This window comes from Oncorhynchus tshawytscha, linkage group LG05, assembly GCF_018296145.1.
Source record: "Oncorhynchus tshawytscha isolate Ot180627B linkage group LG05, Otsh_v2.0, whole genome shotgun sequence".
Taxonomy (NCBI): Eukaryota; Metazoa; Chordata; class Actinopteri; order Salmoniformes; family Salmonidae; genus Oncorhynchus; species Oncorhynchus tshawytscha.
In genome coordinates, this window is record NC_056433.1 from 41,582,339 (window position 1) to 41,605,366 (window position 23,028).

Consider the following 23,028-nt stretch of genomic DNA (forward strand, 5'->3'; position numbering starts at 1 on the left):
TGTGATGAGTCCACTTGGAGTGATCATGGAGAAAGATCTGTTCTAACATTTTCTTATGATGCTGGTATATTGGTTGACGAATGGACAAGACATGAGTGGTAAAGATGAGACATTGAAATTGGGACATTATCATGGCCCGTCCACTTTGAACTGTAAAGCTATCTGAAGAAAAACGAAGATGCTGTGCCTATGTAAGGGGGTATTGGTCAACTGTGCCATTAAAATTGTTTATACTTTTGTGGTATCAGGTTGATTGACGAGGTCTACACCATGTAAATTGTAGTAATTTAGATTAAGAATGCATTGAGATATTGATCTGTATTATAATCATGATTAAAAAAGTTAATAGTAGAATTGTGGGATAATTATACGGTATGTAAATCTGATAATATTGATGTGTGTTAAATTGAGGTTTTTACTTTGAGTGATAAGACAAGTTTGAATCACTGAGGAATGCTATTCTAAATATTGGTTTGATAAATAGTTGGGTTGTTACTTATGATTTGGAATATGAATGATTTCAATGACCTATTCTCTATTCCTGAGTATATTTCTGAGCATGAGGACTTAGAGGGATGTCTGTCCTATATGTTGTGAGGAGGCCTGTGTTTAGACACAGGTTCTCATGTAACTTAAAGAGCATAAATATGTTTTTATTTTCCTCAAATGGATTATTCTGTGTTATTAAACATGTGCAAGTTTTGTCTTCTGGAATAAAGGTTGTAAACTTAGTTCCAGAAGGGAGAAAGCTTACATATAAGCAAAGGTATTTGACATTGAGGGGATTTGAATGTTTAAATATTGAGTATGTTACTATTCTGATTCTTCAGAAGGGACTGAGTCCCTTGAGAGGGGAATGTTGGGGAATAATCAGAATTGGTTGGTAACATAGGTAAGATGTTTTATATTCATCATATGTTTGTAAGTTACTTCTCATCAAGAATGTTATTTTTGTATAATACTGTGGGCAAGGTTGCAGTATCTGTTCTATGTCAAGACTAAGTTGCATGGGCCACAGAGAGGGGAGAGGTCAAAGTGTCATCATGTGTAAACATATCTTTTGCTCCACTGTGTCTGTGTGCCAGTAACTCCCTACTTTTCCCATCGGGGAAAGAAGGATGGCAGTGTCTGGAATCATTATATCCTCTCCGTGAGTTTGTCCAGGATTGGTTGTATTTAGAGTTGGTTGTATCTAAATGACAATTTGATATATGCCTGTTGATATGGAGGATTGGTTTATGGTTCTAGGGTTTCAGTAAGGAGACTAAGCTGAACGATTTATTATGTCTATGCTGTCTGACTATGTGTGTTCTTTGCTATTAAAGGATCGCAGTTGCAATGCAGAAGGGGCTCTCAGAGAATTCATTGATAGACACTGAATCGATCTGAGAGTCACAGGGTTATGATAGAGCTCATATAATTAAAGATGGACCTTGATAACGAACTCTGACTTGTGTGTGGTTTGCGCTCATGATTTGGTAAATAGAGGAAATTTCCACGACAGTGGTACCTCCACGCGTTTGGACATTTCTCCCAAGAATGAACCAGACTTGTGGAGGTCTACAATTTTTTTCTGAGGTCTTGGCTAATTTCTTTAGATTTTCTCATGATGTCAAGCAAAGACGCACTAAGTTTGAAGGTAGGCCTTGAAATATATCCACAAGTACAACTCCAATTGACTCAAATTATGTCAATTAGCCTATCAAAAGCTTCTAAAGCCATGACATAATTTACTGGAATTTTCCAAGCTGCTTAAAGGCACAGTCAACTAGTGTATGTAAACTTCTGACCCACTGGAATTGTGATACAGTGAAGTGAAATAATCTGGGAAAATGACTCGTGTCATGCACAAAATTAGATGTCCTAACCGACTTGCCAAAACTATAGTTTGTTAACAAGAAATTTGTGGAGTGTTTGAAAAACGGGTTTTAATGACTCCAACCTTAGTGTATGTAAACTTTCGACTTCAACTGTACACAAACACAAAAAGCCATTTCAAACCACCCCACTTTGCTCATACTGCACTGTCAGAAGAATTGTAATTCCCCACTCATTCCCTCATCCCAGAAACGTGGGTGGTGTGGTGGAGGCTGATTTGGGTTGGTGTGAGGTTGGAGGCAATAGTGTCAAACCCAAATCATCCAGAGACAAACACTGACCCCTCCAGGAGCCCCATGGGCCCTGCGGCACCATTGTGCCTGCAGACGTCACTGTGACCAAATCCCACTGTGTTTCAATTGCAAGGCATCGTTGGAGTGATTTATGTTTTCACTAACAACATATCTTGCTAATATCGCATAAACAGTGACATTCTGTCGGTCATCCGTTGATTGATTAGTCTGCAGTTCAATAGAATGGTCGCAACACTTAGCGTGGAGCTCTGATTCCGGTATCACCATGTACGAAAAATGTCACGGCAGAGGAATTGTAGGCTACAGTGACTAAATGGTCTGACTGTGATCTCCTGGGAAAACCAAAGGGGGTCAATGCCTTGGATTTATATTAGTGGCTTCACTGTCATTCATTCACGCTCATCCCAAATTGGTGGCATTTTTAAAGGTTAATTGTGCCATCTAAATGCTCTCTCTCCTTTTAACTAATGAGGGTCCTTTCCTAAGACGACGTCATCGGTGGGGCAAAGCAACACACCTCTCTGGCTACCTTGGCAATAGCATTATATCATATCAAATCAAATCAAATTTATTTATATAGCCCTTCGTACATCAGCTGATATCTCAAAAGGCTGTACAGAAACCCAGCCTAAAACCCCAAACAGCAAGCAATGCAGGTGTAGAAGCACGGTGGCTAGGAAAAACTCCCTAGAAAGGCCAAAACCTAGGAAGAAACCTAGAGAGGAACCAGGCTATGTGGGGTGGCCAGTCCTCTTCTGGCTGTGCCGGGTGGAGATTATAACAGAACATGGCCAAGATGTTAAAATGTTCATAAATGACCAGCATGGTTGAATAATAATAAGGCAGAACAGTTGAAACTGGAGCAGCAGCATGGCCAGGTGGACTGGGGACAGCAAGGAGTCATCATGTCAGGTAGTCCTGGGGCATGGTCCTAGGGCTCAGGTCCTCCGAGAGAGAGAAAGAAAGCGAGAATTAGAGAGAGCATATGTGGGGTGGCCAGTCCTCTTCTGGCTGTGCCGGGTGGAGATTATAACAGAACATGGCCAAGATGTTTCTACTTCAGAAGGGCACAGGGAATGTCTGTGAAGTAGGTCCCTCGGGGAAGTTGTGACTTAGCAGTTGGCAAACAGAGTGCATTTAAATGATAGATTCTCATTGACTAGCCTTGCTCAGTAAATTATCCGCTAAAGTCAATAAATGGGCACTACCCATTTAGAAGACCCATTTGCGACCAAGCTTTAACTTCCTGACTGATGTCTTGAGATGTTGCTTCAATATATCCAAATCATTTTCTTTCCTCATGATGCCATCTATTTTGTGAAGTGCACCAGTCCCTCCAGCAGCAAAGCACCCCCACAACATGATGCTGCGACCTCCGTGCTTCACGGTTGGGATGGTGTTCTTCGGCTTGCAAGACTCCCCCTTTTTCCTCCAAGCATAACAATGGTCATTATGTCCAAACAGTTCTATTTTTGTTTCATCAGACCAGAGGATATTTCTCCAAAAAGTACGATCTGCAGTGGTGGTTTTGGAGAAGTGCCTTCTTCCTTGCTGAGCGGCCCTTCAGGTTATGTCGATATAGGACTCGTTTTACTGTGGATATATATACTTTTGTACCTGTTTCTTCCAGCATCTTCACAAGGTCCTTTGGTGTTGTTCTGGGATTGATTTGCACTTTACGCATCAAAGTATGTTCATCTCTAGGAGACAGAACGCGTCTCCTTCCTGAGCGGTATGATGGCTGCGTGGTCCCATGGTGTTTATACTTGCGTACTATTGTTTGTACAGATGAACGTGGAGCCTTGGGATATTTTGAAGGTGCTACTGTACAGATTGTAAGATTTCCTTTCCTAAGACGACGTCATCGGTGGGGCAAAGCAACACACCTCTCTGGCTACCTTGGCAATAGCATTATACTTCAGAAGGGCACAGGGAATGTCTGTGCCTGAATGTCTGAAGTAGGTCCATCGGGGAAGTTGTGACTTAGCAGTTGGCAAACAGAGTGCATTTAAAGGATAGATTCTCATTGACTAGCCTTGCTCAGTAAATTATCCGCTAAAGTCGATAAATGGGCACTACGCATTCATACTATCTAGATTAGTTTGCCACAATCTGATATAGGTATATAAGATCTGTGTCGATTCAGAGTACATTTGGGAAGACTTTTATCAAAGTAATCACCCCAACGACCGTGCATTAATGGGGTGCATTAAACACTCTGTCACCTTCCGTCCTCGGAGAGAGAACATACACGTCATCTCTCTATCTATCCATCTCTATAACCCTTCAATCAGAAGTCAAACGCAATCGAGGCAGCTTTCATGCCAGGGAGCACTTATTTTTTAAATTTTTGTTTAGAATTTTCCCCCTTTTTTCCCCCAATATCATGGTATCCAATTGTTGTAGTAGCTACTATCTTGTCTCATCGCTACAACTCCCGTACGGGCTCGGGAGAGACGAAGGTTGAATGTCATGCGTCCTCCGATACACAACCCAACCAGCCGTACTGCTTCTTAACACAGCGCGCATCCAACCCGGAAGCCAGCCGCACCAATGTGTTGGAGGCTACACCGTGCACCTGGCAACCTTGGTTAGCGCGCACTGCGCCCGGCCCGCCACAGGAGTCGCTGGCGCACGATGAGACAAGGACATCCCTACCGACCAAGCCCTCCCTAACCCGGACGACACTAGGCCAATTGTGCATCGCCCCACGGACCTCCCGGTCGTGGCCGGTTACGACAGAGCCTGGGGGCGTCCCAGGGACTCTGATGGCACAGCTGGCACTGCAGTATAGCGCCCTTAACCACTGCGCCACCCGGGAGGCCTAGGGAGCACTTATTTTCAAACCATTCCAGTTGAATAGCAGGAATATCACAAATCTGAACCATAGAATGGATGTTCTAACCCTGGATTGTCCATTTATACATGCTCAACAACTATTAACTATCATAAACACTGCATATGCATGTTTGTACTCTGATTTGGGTTTTGAAATATACTATATATACAAAAATATGTAGACACCCCTTCAAGTTAGTGGATTCGGCTCTTTCAGCCATACACGTTGCTGACAGCTGTATAAAATCAAGCACACAGCCATAGACAAACATTGGCAGTAAAATGTCTCGTACTGAAGAGCTCAGTGACTTTCAACGTGGCATAGGATGCTACCTTTCCAACAAGTCAGTTTGTCTAATTTCTGCACTGCTAGAGCTGCCCCGGTCAACTGTAAATGCTGTTATTGTAAAGTGAAAACATCTAGGAGCAACAACGCCTCAACCGCGAAGTGGTAGGACACACAAGTTTACAGAACAGGACTGTCGAGTGCTGAAGTGTGTAGCGCGTTAAAATCGTCTGTCCTCAGTTGCAACACTCACTACTGAGTTCTAAACTGCCTCTGGAGTCAATGTCAGCACAAGAACTCTTCGTCAGTAGCTTCGTGAAATAGGTTTCCATGGCCGAGCAGCTGCACACAAGCCTAAGATCACCATGGTTCTATTTAACCTCCGTTGGAGGGAGTGGTGTAAAGCTCACCACCATTTGACACTGGAGCAGTCGAAACATGTTCTCTGGAGTGATGAATCACGCTTCACCATCTGACAGTCCGACGGACGAATCTGGGTCTGGCGGATGCCAGGAGAACACTACCTGCCCAAATGCATAGTGCTAATTGTAAAGTTTGGTGGAAGAGGAATAATGGTCTGGGGCTGTATTTCATGGTTCAGGCTATGCCCTTTAGTTCCAGTGAAGGGAAATCATAACGCTACAGCATACAATGACATTCTAGACCATTCTGTGCTTCCAAGTTTGTGGAAACCTTTTGGAAAAGGCCCTTACTTGTTTCAGTATGACAATGCTCTCGTGCACAAAGCGAGGTCCATAGAAATGGTTTGTCCAGATTGTGGAAAAACTTGACTGGGCAGCACAGAGCCCTGTCTTCAACCCCATCGAATACCCTTGGAGTGAATTGGAACTACTGCGAGTGCTTGACCTCACTAATGCTCTTGTGGCTGAATGGAAGCATGTCCCCGCAGCAAAGTTCCAACATCGAGTTATAGCAGCAAAGGGAGGACCAACTCTATATAAATGCCCATGATTTTGGAATGAGATATTCGACAAGCAGGTGTCCACATACATTTGTCCGTGTATATAAAAGAGTTCATAAATTATTTGGGTAACACTTTTGATGAAGTTGCATTAAATGTAATGCCAAAATGTAGATTTTCTGCAAAATAGGCACACCCAGAAGTAATTCTTTATCATAAGAGGGCCATAAACAAAACCTAGTAATGCTTATACTGCCAGAAAGATTCAAATCTCACCTTCCCGGTAAAATTAGTTAGAAATTGCTGAGGTGACTTTTGAGGACACTTTTGAGGACACAAGCTCAAATACAAAGTTCAAATATGAAACATTTGATATTTTATGTATTTACTATTCAACCAAGCTTAATGTATAATGCATGAAATTATATTTTACGAGATACAGTAAAATATAATTATGAAACAACTAACTATAAAATTTCACCTTCATTATAACTGTAAAATACATATTTGCATATCTAAAGGTCTCACTTATTCCCCCCACCTAAACAGGGCTCTAGTTTGGCTTCCTGAACTCGTTAGCAACTGACCTTTCATCTTATGTTAATCGTGACCGTCTATAACAAACAGAATAAGACATTTGTTTAAAGTACTTTAATTATTTTAGATTACTTTGATAAAGTTGGCTATAAATCAATCTCTGAATCTACTAGAGCGACAAAAGCACTCTCCCCTGTTGCCCTAGGATCTATCATGCTGACTACACTGGCCACGCAGTTGTGTCCGTTTGCGCCATATCGTGCGCATGTTGATTTTATCTGTGCCAGACACGATCATGTCACGCAGGATAAAGTACAAAAACCTTCTGTAAATCATTTATATTAATTTTGGGGCAGGTTGAAACACATACAACTTTCATGGATATTTAGCTAGTTTGTCCTGTGAAATGAACATTGGGTTATTATTTAACATGACATGAATATGGTCCTCTTTTAACTGGTTCTTTGTAGAATTCTGATTCTTAATTTTTTGTTAGTTATCTTTAATTAATCTCTCCTCGTTTGTCTTTCAAGGATCCACATATGGTTGTATCTTCCCGATATCCAATAAGGAGGGGACTTGCAGTATGTGAAGCATCTTTAAATAGAACCAAGTTCTATTTTAGCGCTTGGCTACGGAGACGCTCGTTCACGTGCACAAGCGCTGGGGGTGAAATGATTGAATAACTTCTACGTGTACATTTATTTTGCAAAGTTCTTGCCCGCAATGTGGCCTGTGTGGTTTGCTTGTAAGGATTGCAGGCATGTGTTTTGTCAGTGGCTGTGATGTTCGGTCAGGACTTGGACAGTCAGATGAGCGAATGACATGGTAGGTGGGACATCCCAACTTGAAGTGGTGTCAGATTTCACACAGGGGGAGGATATATACTCCAGAGTCCATGTGAATTAGGGCTATTGCTGAATGCAAGCTATTTCAATCTACGGTGTCACTGTCCACCAATCGATTTGTATGCGAAAATGATGGTCAGAACCGGTACCAGAACCACCTAAGTCCCCTCTTTAGGGGACTTTACATAAAATAGGATTATTTTATGTAATTAACATAATATCAACAGACAAACTGTCCACCCATACAAGACACAACAATATTAGTTTATAGCCATGTTATTACACATACTTACACCATTTGTATCACAGGAATGAAATGGATTGTAATTACAATTATACAGCACAATTCAGACATGGAATGCAATGCAAAATGGGCTTTACAAGAAAAAACAAATAAATAACAATGAAAATAAAAGCTGAAATATTTATTACACAACAAACATAAGATAAAAAAACTAAAGAATGACACAAACTGAACAACTAAAAAGCACCCAGAGGAAAAGCAAAGCTTAATTATGTGTTTTAAGATCTCTTTTAAATGGGTCCACAGTTTCAGCCCCATTCAGGTTCTCTGGCAGGCAATTCCAGAGACTGGGGGCATAATAACTAAATGTATTCTAAAACTCACAGGCAGCCAGTGCAGAGACTTTAAACCCGATGTAATGTCTGCTCTCCGACTGGTCTTTGTCAGGACCCGTGCTGCACCATTCTATATGTTTTGCAGTTGACCAATGGCTTTCTTGGGTAGACCAGGCAGGAGAACATTACAGCTGTCAAGCCTGTTCGTAATAAAAGACTCATGGATGAGTCTCTCTGTATCAGCCTGAGAGAGAAATGACCACACCTTGGCAATGTTCCTCACATTCCTAATTGTGTGATTCGATATTTAGTTCAGAATTTAAAATAACACCTAGGTTTTTTAACTGCCGTTTTAATTGACATGAACATTGAACAGCATTCAACATTTTACATTGACATTTTAGACATTTAGCAGACACTCCTATACAGAGTGACTTAAATTCATCTTAAGATGCACTCAGAAAAAAAGGTGTTAAGTAGAACTATGGAGTAGTGATGGGTCGTTCATGAACGAGTTGGCTCTAAGAGCCAGCTCTTGTAGCTGAACGTTGGGAGCCGGCTCGCATATCAGAAGAGCCGAATCTATTTATAAACATATCAAAAAAATTAAGATGTGACTAATGAAAAGATTTAAATGAATAGAATGAACTAATTCAAAGAACATTTAAAAAAAATTAAAAATAACAGGCCTAAATGCTCAAGCGCACACATTCGTTCTGACTGTCTGCTCAGACTAACAGCCTCACCTGTTGTTCTGGCAATCAGAAACGCAGTGTCAACCATTGAACAGAAGATGCGTGAGGGAGAGCCGTGCAACTCACTCAGTCACACACTTAGCAGCCAAGGAGAGAGAGGAAGGACGACTGCGAAAACAACAGCTGGAAAATGAATCGGAAGCACAGTAGCATTTGGATGCATTTTAATAATGTAGACAATGTTAGAGCACAGTGTAGAATTTGCCAAAACAAAATCTCTTATAAATCCGGTTCTACGCACAACCTACACAGGTATATGCGAATTGTGCACCCAACTGTGAAGCTAGCTGTAGCGGAGATTCGAGAAACTAACAGGCCTGTTAGTGATAGTGGTGGAGCCATCACCTCCACACATGGAGATGTATCCACTTAGTCAAGTAGGCCTACACCGCAACCCACAGCAACGCAGTCTTCTATGGACCAGTTTATGCCAAAGTCTATTGTCTGCAAGGCCAAATTGATATTGCATTGGCTAAGACGATTGCCACTGATATCCAGCTATTTTCCATCGTGGAGGACAGAGGTTTTAGAAATGATAGCAATAGTCTAAATCCAATGTACACAATTCCAAGCAGGAAATCCCTTTTAAAATGTCTTATTACACAACTGTACGAGAGCACACAGGCTTCAGTGTTGAATGAGTCCAAAAAGCTACTGCAGTTTGCCTTACCACTGACTGCTGGACATCAAGGGTAACCACTTCTTACATGTCAGTTACATGTCACTTCACTGAAGATTTTTCGATGTCTAGCGGTCTTCTGGACTGCTTTGAGTTCAGCGACAGACACACCTCAGAAAACTTGGCCGAGTAACTGTTGAGAGTGGCCAAAGAATGGGAAGTAGATGGAAAAGTGGTTTGTTGTGTTAGCGACAATGCAGCTAACATAACCAAAGCCATGAAAATGTTCAAATGGACCCATGATCCATGTCTTGCCCACACAATTGTTAGAGATGCTCTGAAGGTGATGAAGCCCACTGTGGATAAAGTGAAGGCAGCTGTGGAATACTTCCACAGGAGCACAGTAGGTGCTGAAAAGTCTACACATCGCCAGATGGGGATGCCTGAGCTGAGGCCTAAACAAGACTGCACTACAAGGTGGAATTCGACTTTTTATATGTTGAAGCGGTTTCTTGAGTCAAAGAGTGCCATCATCTCTACCCTGGCCATTGTCAATGCACCTGTTGATGGATGACCCAAGATGAATGGGAGGTGGTGGAGGAGGCGTGCAGAGTCCTGGAAACTTTTGAGCATGTCACTGTGGAGATCAGTCAGTGGAGAGAGGTACAGTAAGCAGTTATTAATCTATCATGATTTAATCCAGTATTATATATGTATATGAGCAGTAGATGAGAATGTAGTATCAGTAGACAAAACATGAACCTCAACTATTAAGTTACTGTTCTCTCTTTTCAGTTACATGACAGCCTCAAATATGATACTCCTGTGTAAGGGTCTGCAGTGAATCACAGCCAGCCGCCAGAGAAAAGCAAATGTAACCACAGGACATGTGACAGAGTTAATGGACACTCTATGTTCATCAATGGACAGAAAGTTCCACAGAATGGAATATAATCACGTGCTATCAGAAACCGCTGCAGTTGACCACAGGTTTAAGAAGTTAGCCTTCAGTGGATGCCAGAGCGATTGATGAGGCTCTTCAAAGAATAACCTCAGCAGCAGGGAGGGACAGCCCCAGCAGACAGCTGATTCAGGTGCCAGGGCAACAGGAAGAGGCAACTGGGGATGCAGCACGAAGGAATCCCTCAGCAGATGCCATAATGGAGGTCCGATCCTATTTGGAGGAGCCCCTGTCTCCCTGTCATGACTCTACTAAAGTCATGACAGGGAGACTCTGTGGCCACATCCGTTCCCTCTGAGATGGTCTTCTCGAAAACGGGACAAATCATTTCTGAGATAAGAAACTGCATCAACCCCTCGAAAGTGAGGCATCTTGCATTTCTGAATGCAAATCTATCATAAAAGCAAAATAATGGTCCGCATTGCTGTGCGCTGCTGGTTATAACATGGCAATAAAGAACAGAGAGAAAAGAGGGACCAGTTTAATGTTTTAAGTGGGATGCTGCAGTTTTGCACATTGTTGTATATTTTTCTTTGATACTTTAAATGCAAATGTATAATAGCATTATTTTTCATAACAAACCAATGCATTCTTAAATACATTGTGGTTAAGGTAGAGTATGATTTAATTTAATTAGAATTGTTTTAACACCAATCATAGTCAAACTATCGCAAACTGTTTGACTTGAAAAAATACAAAACATACTTTTTTAAAGAACCATTTGGGAGCCAAAAGAGCCGGCTCTTTTTGGTGAGCTCAGCTGAACGAGCCGGCTAGCTGAAGAGAGCCAGAATGCCCTTCAGAAACTATTCATATCTGTCACGTATACTCCCTCTCCGGCTACTGATTATCCCGCAAACCTGTCCCCGACTCTGTTTTCATGTCAGTGCTGTCACGCCCTGGTCTTAGTATTTTGTGTTTTCTTTATTTATTTGGTCAGGCCAGGGTGTGACATGGGTTTATTTTGTGGTGTGTTTGTGTATTGGGGGTTTTCGTAGGTTTTGGGATTGTGGCTTAGTGGGGTGTTCTAGCAAAGTCTATGGTTGCCTGAGGCGGTTCTCAATCAGAGGCAGGTGATTCTCGGAACCATATTTAGGCAGCCGTATTCTTTGAGTGTTTCGTGGGTGATTGTTCCTGTCTTTGTGTTAGTTGTCACCAGATAGGCTCAGTCACTTTGGTTTTTCTTTTTTCCTTGTTTTGGAAGAGAAGAGAACGAGCGCCATTCTCCTTGCGGAGATGGTGCTAAATCCATCAACACGGTCGGTCCCTGGGATTGTGCTGGCCAACACAATTCGGTTTGCTTGGAAGGAAAAGGAGTTGGAGCCTTTAGGACAGGAAACTTTTGGAAGGACTATATTGATGGGGATTCTAAAGCTGACGGTGAAGGACGTGTTTTGTTTCCAAGGCAACTCGTTGGAGGGAGCATACGACGTGGCACTATATACAGAGGAGAAACACGATGATATCCTGAGAAGGGCAAGAGCAGTGGGAGGTGAGAGGCCGATGAGCCACTATGAAATAACAAGCCTCGCGAAGAACAACTTTAGGGTTGTAACTGTCAACATTTACAACCCTTACGTTAAGGACGAAGAGGTGAGGGCCTTTCTGGGGAGATACATGGATAACGTCTCCTCAGCAAGGCACCTCAAAGACTCCCTTGGGTTTTGGAATGGGAGGAGAGGCTTCCAGGCCCTCCTCAGGGAGGACCCAAAGGGACATGGTGGCTACCTCCATCCTCCTGCTATGTTCTCCCTAGGGGCTGACAGGGGGACATTGTTTTATGCACGTCAGCCCCCATTTTGCAGGCGCTGTATGGCCTACGGCCACATATTCATATGCAGCACAAGAAAATGCAGATTTTGTGGATCTCTGAGGAACACGAGGCGAGGGATTGTGACAAGCCTAAGGCGTGCCACGGGTGTGGCTCGTCAGTACACCTGTGGCGGGGGTGCCCGGCTAGTCAGAGGTCATATGCGTCTGCGGCTGAGGGGGGAGCAGGAGCGGGGGATGGGGAAGAAGAGGAGGGGAAGGAAGCACGCCTCATGACCAGAGTACAGGTCCAGAGGGGAAGGCCGCAAGGAAGGCGGAAGAAGGCAACCGAGTGGAGGAGCATGAGAGAGAAGAAAGCGAGGGAGGAGTGTTGGAGAAGGAGACGGGGAAGAGCAAGTGGACTGGGGGGAAAGTGCCCTGGTGGAAGAGATGAGGGGTATGGTGGAGGAGCTGGCGGGGGGAGGGTGGTATCTCTCCACTGCCGCCATCACCAAAGAAGAGAATGAAGAGGATGGTGCGATTGTCCGACAGCGAGAGGGAGGAGATGGCCAAGAGAGTGATGGGGGTGGGAGAAACCTCTGGGTTGCTGCTGGTTTCCCCAGGCCCTCAACTTCTGTTGGGTGGGGACACACCTAACAAGACTCAGGACTGGGTACAGGAGGAGGTGGGGAGTTTTTTGTTTGGGGACTCAGCCTCCCCAATTTTTTTCCAAACCAGCTGCAGCACTGGGGAGGGGGAGGAGTGTGGGGGTACCCTGGAGCCAAACACTATTCCTGCATCCTGGGTTGGTGAGATGGAGGAAGAGGGGGGGATGTCGGGAGTACGGATGGTGTTCTCACCGGTAGATATGGAGCAGGAGAGCATCGGGTGAGTCTCCTGTTTTTTTTTTTTTGTCTGGGTTTAGAATTTGAGTGTAATTACATGTTTTTATTTTATTATTTCATGGGGTCTAATTTTACTTTTGTTAGTTTAAATGTAAGGGGTTTAAGGGATTTTGTTAAGAGGAGGGTGGTTTTTAGTTATTTGGAGGGTGTGGGGTTTGATTTTTGTTTTTTACAGGAGGTTCACCTGAGGGATGAGGGGATGTTAGTAGGTTTAAGAGGGAGTGGGACAAGGTGGAGTCGGTTTGGGGTATTGGGGGGGTGCACTCATCGGGGGTAGGGATTTTGTGTGGGCACAGGGAGGTAAAAGTGGAGGATTCTTTTGTGGAATGGGGAGGGTTATAGGGGTGGATGTCACGATAAGGGATTGTAAATTTAGATTAGTGGTGGTGTATGGGCCACAGGTGGTGGCAGACAGGAGGGAGATGGTGGACTGTCTGACGCCCCTGTGTGTCACAAATAGGAAATTAGTGATAGGGGGATTTTAATACAGATTTAGGAATAGGGGGATAGCAGTGCAGGCGCCATTACCGGGCTAATGGCTTGCCATGGTCTGGTTGATGGTGGTCTGCACACTACTCCGAAAATGGCCGGTCCTACATGGCGCAACTCCAGGGGGGTTGAGCGGAGGCTCGACTATATTTTTGTACCCAGGTCTTTGGGTAAGTTGTCTGGGCGGCTGTTGCCTGTTTTCTTTTCGGATCACGACGGGGTGCTCCTGCAGGTGGGGTCGCCAGTCTGTGGTAGGGGGTACTGGAAGTTAGATCGGGATGTGCTGGAGGAGCAGGCTTTTGTTGACGGGTTTTATGGTTTCTTTTAAAGTCTTGAAGGCCTCCGGTCCATGTGCGAGGGGGTGTTAGAGTGGTGGGAATTAGTTAAGGTGAGGATTAGGGCTTTTATAATAGGGTATTGCAAGAGGAAAAAAAGGGAGGAGCGGAGGGAGGTGGATCGTATCCAAAGGTTAATTGAACTCGAGTACGAGGCAGGCAACCTCGGCGGGTCAATTGACTGGGAGAGATCCGCTACCCTAAAGGCGCAGCTCAGGGAGTTGCAGGAGCGGAAGGCTCGAGCTTTCCTGGAGCGTGCGCATAGTGGCTTTCTAGAACACAATGAGACTTGTTCCGCTATGTTCTTTAAGTCGGTTAGGGCCAGACAGAGTATGAAGGTAATGCATGGCGTTAGGGAAGAAAATGGTAGTATAGTTAGAGAACCAGAGGATATGGTCAGGGTGACAACTGATCATTTCCAAGGTTTATTTAAGGAAAGGGAAATAGATGTAGAGTAGGGAAATGTGTTTTTAGAACACATGTCCAGGCGGTTGCCGGAGGACATTAGAGAAGTGATGGAGGCCCAGATTTCACTAGAAGAGGTTGAGAGCGCTCTTAGTAGGATGGGAAAAGGGAAGGTGCCTGGGATGGATGGGCTGCCGGCTGAGTTTTATCTCAAGTTTTGGGGTATACTTGGACCAGTGGTCCTCGAAGTCTTGAAGGCCATCCTTGAGACGGGGGTCCCGGGGGGATCAATGGCTGTTGGTGTGCTGTCACTTTTATATAAGAAGGGGGAAGTAAACAGACCTTGGCAACTGGCGGCCGTTGACCATGCTGTGTGTAGATTACAAGCTACTTGCAAAGGTTTTAGCAGACCGGTTGCGCACAGCCCTTCCCTACGTCGTCCATAAGGATCAGACGTGCAGGGTAGAGGGCCGCTCTATTAGATGGAACCTACAGTTAATCAGGGACTCCATCGCTTGGGTTGAAGATAGAGGACTGCCTTTAATGGTAGCAGCGCTAGATCAGGCGAAAGCCTTTGATCGCGTGAATAGATCCTTTTTATTCAGAGTGCTAGGTCGATTAGGATTTGGGGAGAAGTTCATAGGATGGATTCGTACATTATATGTCGGAGCGGGGTGCCGAGTTAGTGTAAATAGTCACTTGGGTGACGTTTTTGACCTCTCGTCCGGGGTCAGGCAGGGGTGCCCACTCTCGGCTCTCCTCTTCGTTCTGTACATGGAGCCTCTGGGGGCTGCCATTAGGTCAGACACAGGGGTGGAAGGCTTGTTGATCCCTGGAAGTGGTGGGCTGCGTGTTAAGATGACGCAGTACGCCGACGACACTTCCTTGCTGCTGTGCAAGGACTCGTGCCTGACAAGGTCCCTTGCCATCTTTGGGGATTTCACCCGAGCGTCGGGAGCGGTTCTGAACCATGCAAAGTCTTCTGTCAAGTTTTTCGGAAGATGGCGCGGTAGAACGGATGTGCCTGGGGGGTTATCTCTCTGTGAGGGGGCCCTGAGGATTCTCGGGGTCCATTTTGAGACCTCCGGCTCAGTGACGCTAAACTGGAACATGCGTATCGCAGTGGTACAGAGGAAGCTAGCAATGTGGAAGGCTAGGTATTTGTCTTTTATGGGCAAAGTCCTGGTCCTAAAGGTGGATGTGTTGCCGTCTCTTTTGTATTTGGCGTACATCTACCCATTGCCGGCTTGTCTGAGGAGGCCTCTAGTGAGGCTTGTGTTTCAGTTCATGTGGAGTGGCAGGTGCGAGTGGGTCGCCAGGGCACGCATGATCTGTCCCATCGGGGAGGGAGGTAGGGGGGTACCACATTTCCCCCTCAAGCTGGACACAATTTTTGTTTCTTTCTTGTTAACGGAGCTTGCTCATCCAGTGATACACCCGTCCGGTTACCTCTTGCGGGTGTTTTTCTCGTATCAGGCGAGAAGCGTAATGGTGTGGTCTAACACGGGTCCTCGGGCGGAACAGCTGACGTGGCACTTTGGTCATGCGGCCAAGTGGCTGCGTGCGCACCCTGAGGTTGAAGTTGCCCGAGTAGGTTTAGATCACAGGCACCTGTACGAGAAGGTCAGAAAGGCAGGGAGTCCGGCGCCTGTAGTGGGCATCTCGGAAGTGGTCTGGGAGGGAGTGCAGGCGCAAGGACCTGAATTGGTTGAGCATCCATAAGTGCTTGCCGGTACGTTCCATCATGTACCGGTATAGTTTGGTGCAATCCCCCACCTGTCCAAGATCCTCTTGTGGCAGGGAGGAGACTGTGCGCCATGTCTTTTGGGACTGTGCCTTTGCGGAGTAGTATGGGCTAGGGCACGGGTGTTGTTAGGTTTGGTAAGGGGGGATTTTGTATTGACGTGGGCCAGGTTAGAGAGAGGTGTAGGGAGAGCGAGAGGGACGGATAGGGACAGGTTTCTGCTCTGGCTTCTCATGAGTCTCTTTAAACGGGGGCTGTGGGAAGCCAGGCAGAACATGGTGAAGACAGGGAGAGATTGGGGGTGGAAGGGATAGTGAGGAGGGTGGAAGGAGATTTGAGGGGAGGATGAAGAGGGGGAGAGGAAGTGGGGGCAGCATGCTGCTCGGGAGAGGTGGAAGGGGGGTTTAGGGCTGGGTGTCATTTAGATTTGTAAGGGGATAGATTAGGGACGGGGAGATAGGGAAAGTAGTTTGTAGGGTGACGGGGAGGGAAGATGCTCCCCTGAGGTTTTGTTTGGGGTTTTTGTTTAGTTAAATTAGTTAAATTAAAATACCATTATTTGAGCATGTATGAAAATTATGAGTTGTAAAGAATGAATGGTATTGAAGATAATAAATTATTTTTTATAAAAAAAAAAAAAAAATAGGCTGTATAGGTTTTCACGTTCCGTATGTTGTTTTGTATTGTTCGTGTTCATCTTCATTAAAGATGTATATTATTAACCACGCTGCATTTTGGTCCGACTCTCCTTCGACGGAAGAAAACCGTAACAGGTGCGTTGTTTGTGTTCATTGTTTCTTTTATTTATTAAGACACTCACTCCCTGAACTTGCTTCCCGACTCTCAGCGCACTTGTTACAATATCCCTTGACTTATTCCACATTTTGCTGTGTTACAGCCTGAATTCAAAATGGATTTAATGGATTTTTCCCCTGTACTCATCAACACACAATACCCCATAATGACAAAGTGAAAATATGTTTTTTTTAGAAATCTTTGTAAATGTATTGAAAATGAAATACAAAAAAAATCTAATTTAAAGAAGTATTCACAACCTGAGTCAGGTTTGTGGAAGTATCTTTGGCTGCGATTACAGCTTTGAGGCATCTTGGGCATGTCTGTATCAGCTTTGAACATCTGGATTTGTGGATTTTCTCGCAATCTTCCTTGCAGATTTTCTCAAGCTTTGTTAAGTTACTGCGGCGGTAAAAAGCAATATTCAAGTCTTTCCACAGATTTTTAATGGGATTGAAGTCTGGGCTATGGCTGGGCCACTTTCACATTCTTGTTCTGAAGCCATTGCAGCATTGCTTTAACTGTAAGCTTGGTGTCATTGTCCTGTTGGATCATAAATCTTTGCCCTAGTCTAAGTTTGTTTGCATAAACTGGTTAGCCACTATTGGTTTTAAAAGCCATACAATATCTGCCAATTCATTTCCAGCAATATTGCCCCTCTGTTTGGTGTGCGCGTTTGACTATCAGTCAGTATGCAGCCAGTCAGCGATGCCAATGATAACTGTCTTGTGGGTAGACAGAAAGACGTTCCCCAAAAACCTTATCAATTAAATGTTAAATGCAATGTAGAACAATATTATGATTATTTGTATCAATTGGGTGGCCATTATTTTGTAAACTCTGCCATGACATGTGCTGCAGCAGGCCTCATGCAACAGCATGAACATCGCTAGACCAACACATTACTCTCTTGCTAGATGCTCAACTAAAGGGGAATTACACAAAATAATCGAAATGTTTTCGTTTTTTATCCAGACCTCAAAAATTGTCTTCTGATGGGAAGATTGAAGCATTGACATGGACTCAGAATATAAATTTGTGTGGTTTTTCTATTAATCATTTTAATATTGAAAGTAAAAAACTGAAACCCAAAACTGAATTTGTGAAAATACAAATATAATTGTATGGTGCCTGTCGTGCCAAATACGGATTATTAACTATTCCTTTACTAGGCTCCTGAGAGGCGCAGTGGTCTAAGGCACTGCATCTCAGTGCAAGAGGCATCACTACAGTCCCTAGTTTGAATCCAGGCTGTATCACATCCGGTTGTGATTGGGAGTCCCATAGGGCGGTGCACAATTGGCCCGGCATTGTCTGGATTTGGCCGGGTTAGGCAGTCATTGTAAATAAGATTTTGTTCTTAACTGGCTTGCTTGGTTAAGTAAAGGTTTTAAAAAAGACATCTCTTGGACACAAAGGACCCGGGGAAGAGTTAGAGGAGGGTAGAGGAAGAGAATGTGCCTATTCGAAAGCAATGGAAAAAAATAGTAGCTTGCAACATGTTACATTTTTTAAAGGTAGCTCTCATGCTTAGAAAAGGTTGGAGACCCCTGCATTAGGATATCTCCAGCTTTGGAGTCGGGTATCTTCTGTGTTGCTTCTAAGTGGTGCTTGACTCCTTCACCTTAGACACACACACTGTGATTATTGCACAGCCATCTGCAGTAAAACCTCACACTGTACTAAGGGCCTATCCCAATTGGCACTCTATTCCCTATAGGGTGCACTTTTGTAGTAGTAAAAGTACTGCACTATATAGGAAAGAGGGTGCCATTTTAAACGCACACATTCGTTTCCTATAGCGAGAGAACCTTGGCTGAGTTTGCTCTGTCATTGCAGACATAGATGTTATAAATGCATTACGGTAAGAATAACACATCCTCAAAGACATACAGTATATCCACACTACTGCATGACTAAAGTGCCATATAGTGAGATCACCGGGCCATTGTCTGGAGAAAACACACACACACACACCTTGGCAGGTGGTGTTGTTAGCTTCTTATGTCATCACAGATATAGGGACATTAACAGAGATGCATAAACACAGGTAAAGAAACACACACACACACCACTAGAGTGCAGGTCAAAAGTGGTCGGATAGTCACATTCACACTGGTAAAAAATGGCGCCGAATGACATGGTCACCCTGTTTCTAGCTCCCAGCAAACTTTGCAGTATTTTTTGTGTGTCTGTGTGTTATTTCTTATCTACTCACAATGTTTATTGCATTATTACCTACAGCCGAAAATAACTTTGGGGTATTAGATTTGCGGTCACTCACCAACATTTTGACCAGAAATTCACCTCCCCAAAAATGGAACCTTTGTTTGAACTTTCCGGCAATTCCATTCATCCCAGGGGCTGCTCCAAGATCTCCGGAGAAGTGGAAGTGGGCTTTTAGTCAAACTCATGAGGTGTGCATACCATCCACCACTTATGAGTATATTACTCGCTAATGTTCAGTCCTTGGACAATAAAGTAGACGAGCTAAGGCAGAGGATCTCCTTCCAGAGAGATACCAGGGACTGTAACATACTCTGTTTCACAGAATCATGGCTCGCAAACGGATATACTGCCAGAGGGGTTCTCCGTCCATCGCATGGACAGGAAGAAAGAACTCTCCGGGAAAAAGACAGGTGGCTGTGTATGTTTTATGATTAACTACTGTGATTGTGGTAAGGTACAGGAACGTGTGTCCTTTTGTTCTCCCGATCTGGAAAACTTCACCATCAAATGCCGACCACATTACCTCCCGAGATAATTATCTTCTGTCATAGTCTAGGCTGTGTATATTCCTCCCCCCAAGCCGTTACTAAGACGGCTCTCAAGGAACTACACTGGACTTTGGGCAAACTGGAAACCGCATATCCTTAAGCCACATTTATTGTAGCTGTGGAGAAAGGCCCTCCTTTCGGCAAATCCAATCACGCCTCCATTTTGCTCCTCCCCTCCTATAGGCAGAAACTAAACAGGAAGTACCCATGGTAAGGGCTGTTCAACGTTGATCTGACCAATCGGAATCTATGCTTCAAGAGTGCTTTGATCACGTCGGGATATGTTTTACATTACAGCCTTATTCTAAAATGTTTTTTTTTTTTTTTTTTAAGTTTTTTTTCCCTCATCAATCTACACACAATACCCCATAATTGTATTTATTTTTTATTTAACCTTTATTTAAATAGGCATGTCAGTTAAGAGCAAATTCTTATTTATAATAACGGCCTACCAAAAGGCAAAAGTCTCCTGCGGGGACAGGGGCTGGGATGAAAAAATAAAATCATAATAAATATATGACAAAACACACATCACGACAAGAGAGACAACACAACACTACATAAAGAGAGACCTAAGACAACAGCATAGCAAGGCAGCAACACAGCATGTTAGCAACACATGACAACACAGCATATTAGCAACACAACATGGCAGCGGCACAACTTGGTAGCAGCACAAAACATGGGACAAACATTAGTGAGCACCGACAAAGGGCAAGAAAGTAGAGACAACAATACATCTCGCAAAGGAGTATAGAGTGCAATGATGTGTCCTATGAGGACCATTGATGGCAAATATCATAGCCGAATGGTAAAGGACAGCTAGCTGCTAGAGAGCACCCTTGCCTGCCTACCTATACCTAGGGTAGGCAACAACATCTCCTCCCCGCTGATCCTCAACACTGGGGCCCCACAAGGGTGCGTTCTGAGCCCTCTCCTGTACTCCCTGTTCACCCACGACTGCGTGGCCACGCACGCCTCCAACTCAATCATCAAGTTTGCGGACGACACAACAGTGGTAGGCTTGATTACCAACAACGACGAGACGGCCTACAGGGAGGAGGTGAGGGCCCTCGGAGTGTGGTGTCAGGAAAATAACCTCACACTCAACGTCAACAAAACTAAGGAGATGATTGTGGACTTCAGGAAACAGCAGAGGGAACACCCCCATCCACATTGATGGAACAGTAGTGGAGAGGGTAGCAAGTTTTAAGTTCCTCGGCATACACATCACAGACAAACTGAATTGGTCCACTCACACAGACAGCATCGTGAGGAAGGCGCAGCAGCGCCTCTTCAACCTCAGGAGGCTGAAGAAATTCGGCTTGTCACCAAAAGCACTCACAAACTTCTACAGATGCACAATCGAGAGCATCCTGGCGGGCTGTATCACCGCCTGGTATGGCAACTGCACCGCCCTCAACCGTAAGGCTCTCCAGAGGGTAGTGAGGTCTGCACAACGCATCACCGGGGGCAAACTACCTGCCCTCCAGGACACCTACACCACCCGATGCTACAGGAAGGCCATAAAGATCATCAAGGACATCAACCACCCGAGCCACTGCCTGTTCACCCCGCTGTCATCCAGAAGGCGAGGTCAGTACAGGTGCATCAAAGCTGGGACCGAGAGACTGAAAAACAGCTTCTATCTCAAGGCCATCAGACAGTTAAACAGCCACCACTAACATTGAGTGGCTACTGCCAACACACTGTCAATGACACTGACTCTACTCCAGCCACTTTAATAATGGGAATTGATGGGAAATGATGTAAATATATCACTAGCCACTTTAAACAATGCTACCTTATATAATGTTACTTACCCTACATTATTCATCTCATATGCATACGTAGATACTGTACTCTATATCATCGACTGCATCCTTATGTAATACATGTATCACTAGCCACTTTAACTATGCCACTTGGTTTACATACTCATCTCATATGTATATACTGTACTCGATATCATCTACTGTATCTTGCCTATGCTGCTCTGTACCATCACTCATTCATATATCCTTATGTACATATTCTTTATTCCCTTACACTGTGTACAAGACAGTAGTTTTTTGGAATTGTTAGTTAGATTACTTGTTCGTTATTACTGCATTGTCGGAACTAGAAGCACAAGAATTTCGCTACACTCGCATTAACATCTGCTAACCATGTGTATGTGACAAATAAAATTTGATTTGATTTGATTTGATTTATAAATGATGTATCCATAATCTAGCATGGGTAGGATGGTCATCTGAATCAGGGTTAGTTTGTCAGCTGGGGTGAAAGAGGAGCATTTTGATAGAGGAAACCAAGTCTAGGTTTAACTTTAGCCTGCAGCTTTGATATGTGCTGAGAGAAGGACAGTGTACCATCTAGCCATACTGTACTCCCAAGTACTTGAGACTATCTCAAGGTCTAAACTCTCAGAGGTAGTAATCACACCTGTGGGGAGAGGGGCATTCTTCTTACCAAACCACATTACTGTAACGGCTTTCCTCCTGGGAAGGAGAGGCGGACCAAAATGCAGCGTGGTTATAGTTCATGTTTTTAATACGAACTCAAGAACTCAACATGAACATAATACAAAACAATAAACGTGGCAAAACCAAAACAGCCCTATCTGGTGCAGCAAACACAAAGACAGGAAACAACCACCCACCAAAACAGGCTACCTAAATATGGTTCCCAATCAAAGACAATGACTAACACCTGCCTCTGATTGAGAACCATATCAGGCCAAACATAGAAATGGACAAACCAGATACACAACATAGAATGCCCACCCAGCTCACGTCCTGACCAACACTACAACAAAGAAAACACAAAAGAACTATGGTCAGAACGTGACAATTACCTTTTGTTTTGGAGGTGTTCAGAACAAGGTTAAGGGCAGAGAAAGCTTCTAAGAAAGCTTTGTGGTAGAGCTTTAAACACAAAATCCGGGGAGGGGATTATAAACCAGTTAATAACCAGTTTTTTGAAATGTTAGCAAATTTATTCTAAACAAAAAAAATGAAATATCACATTTACATAAGTATTCAAACCCTTTACTCAGTACTTTGTTGAAGCACGTGTAGCAGTGATTACATCCTTAAGTCTTCTTGGGTATGGCGCTAAAAGGTTGGCACACCTGTAATAGAGGAGTTTCTCTGTAACGGGATTCTTCCTGTGAAGGAGAGGTGGACCAAAATGCAGCGTGGTTATAATTCATGGTTCTTTAATAATGAAACTATACATGAAGAAACTACAAAACAAGAAACGTGAAAACCCGAAACAGTCCCGTGTGGTACAAACACTGACACAGGCGACAACCACCCACAAAACCCAACACAAAACAGGCTACCTAAAG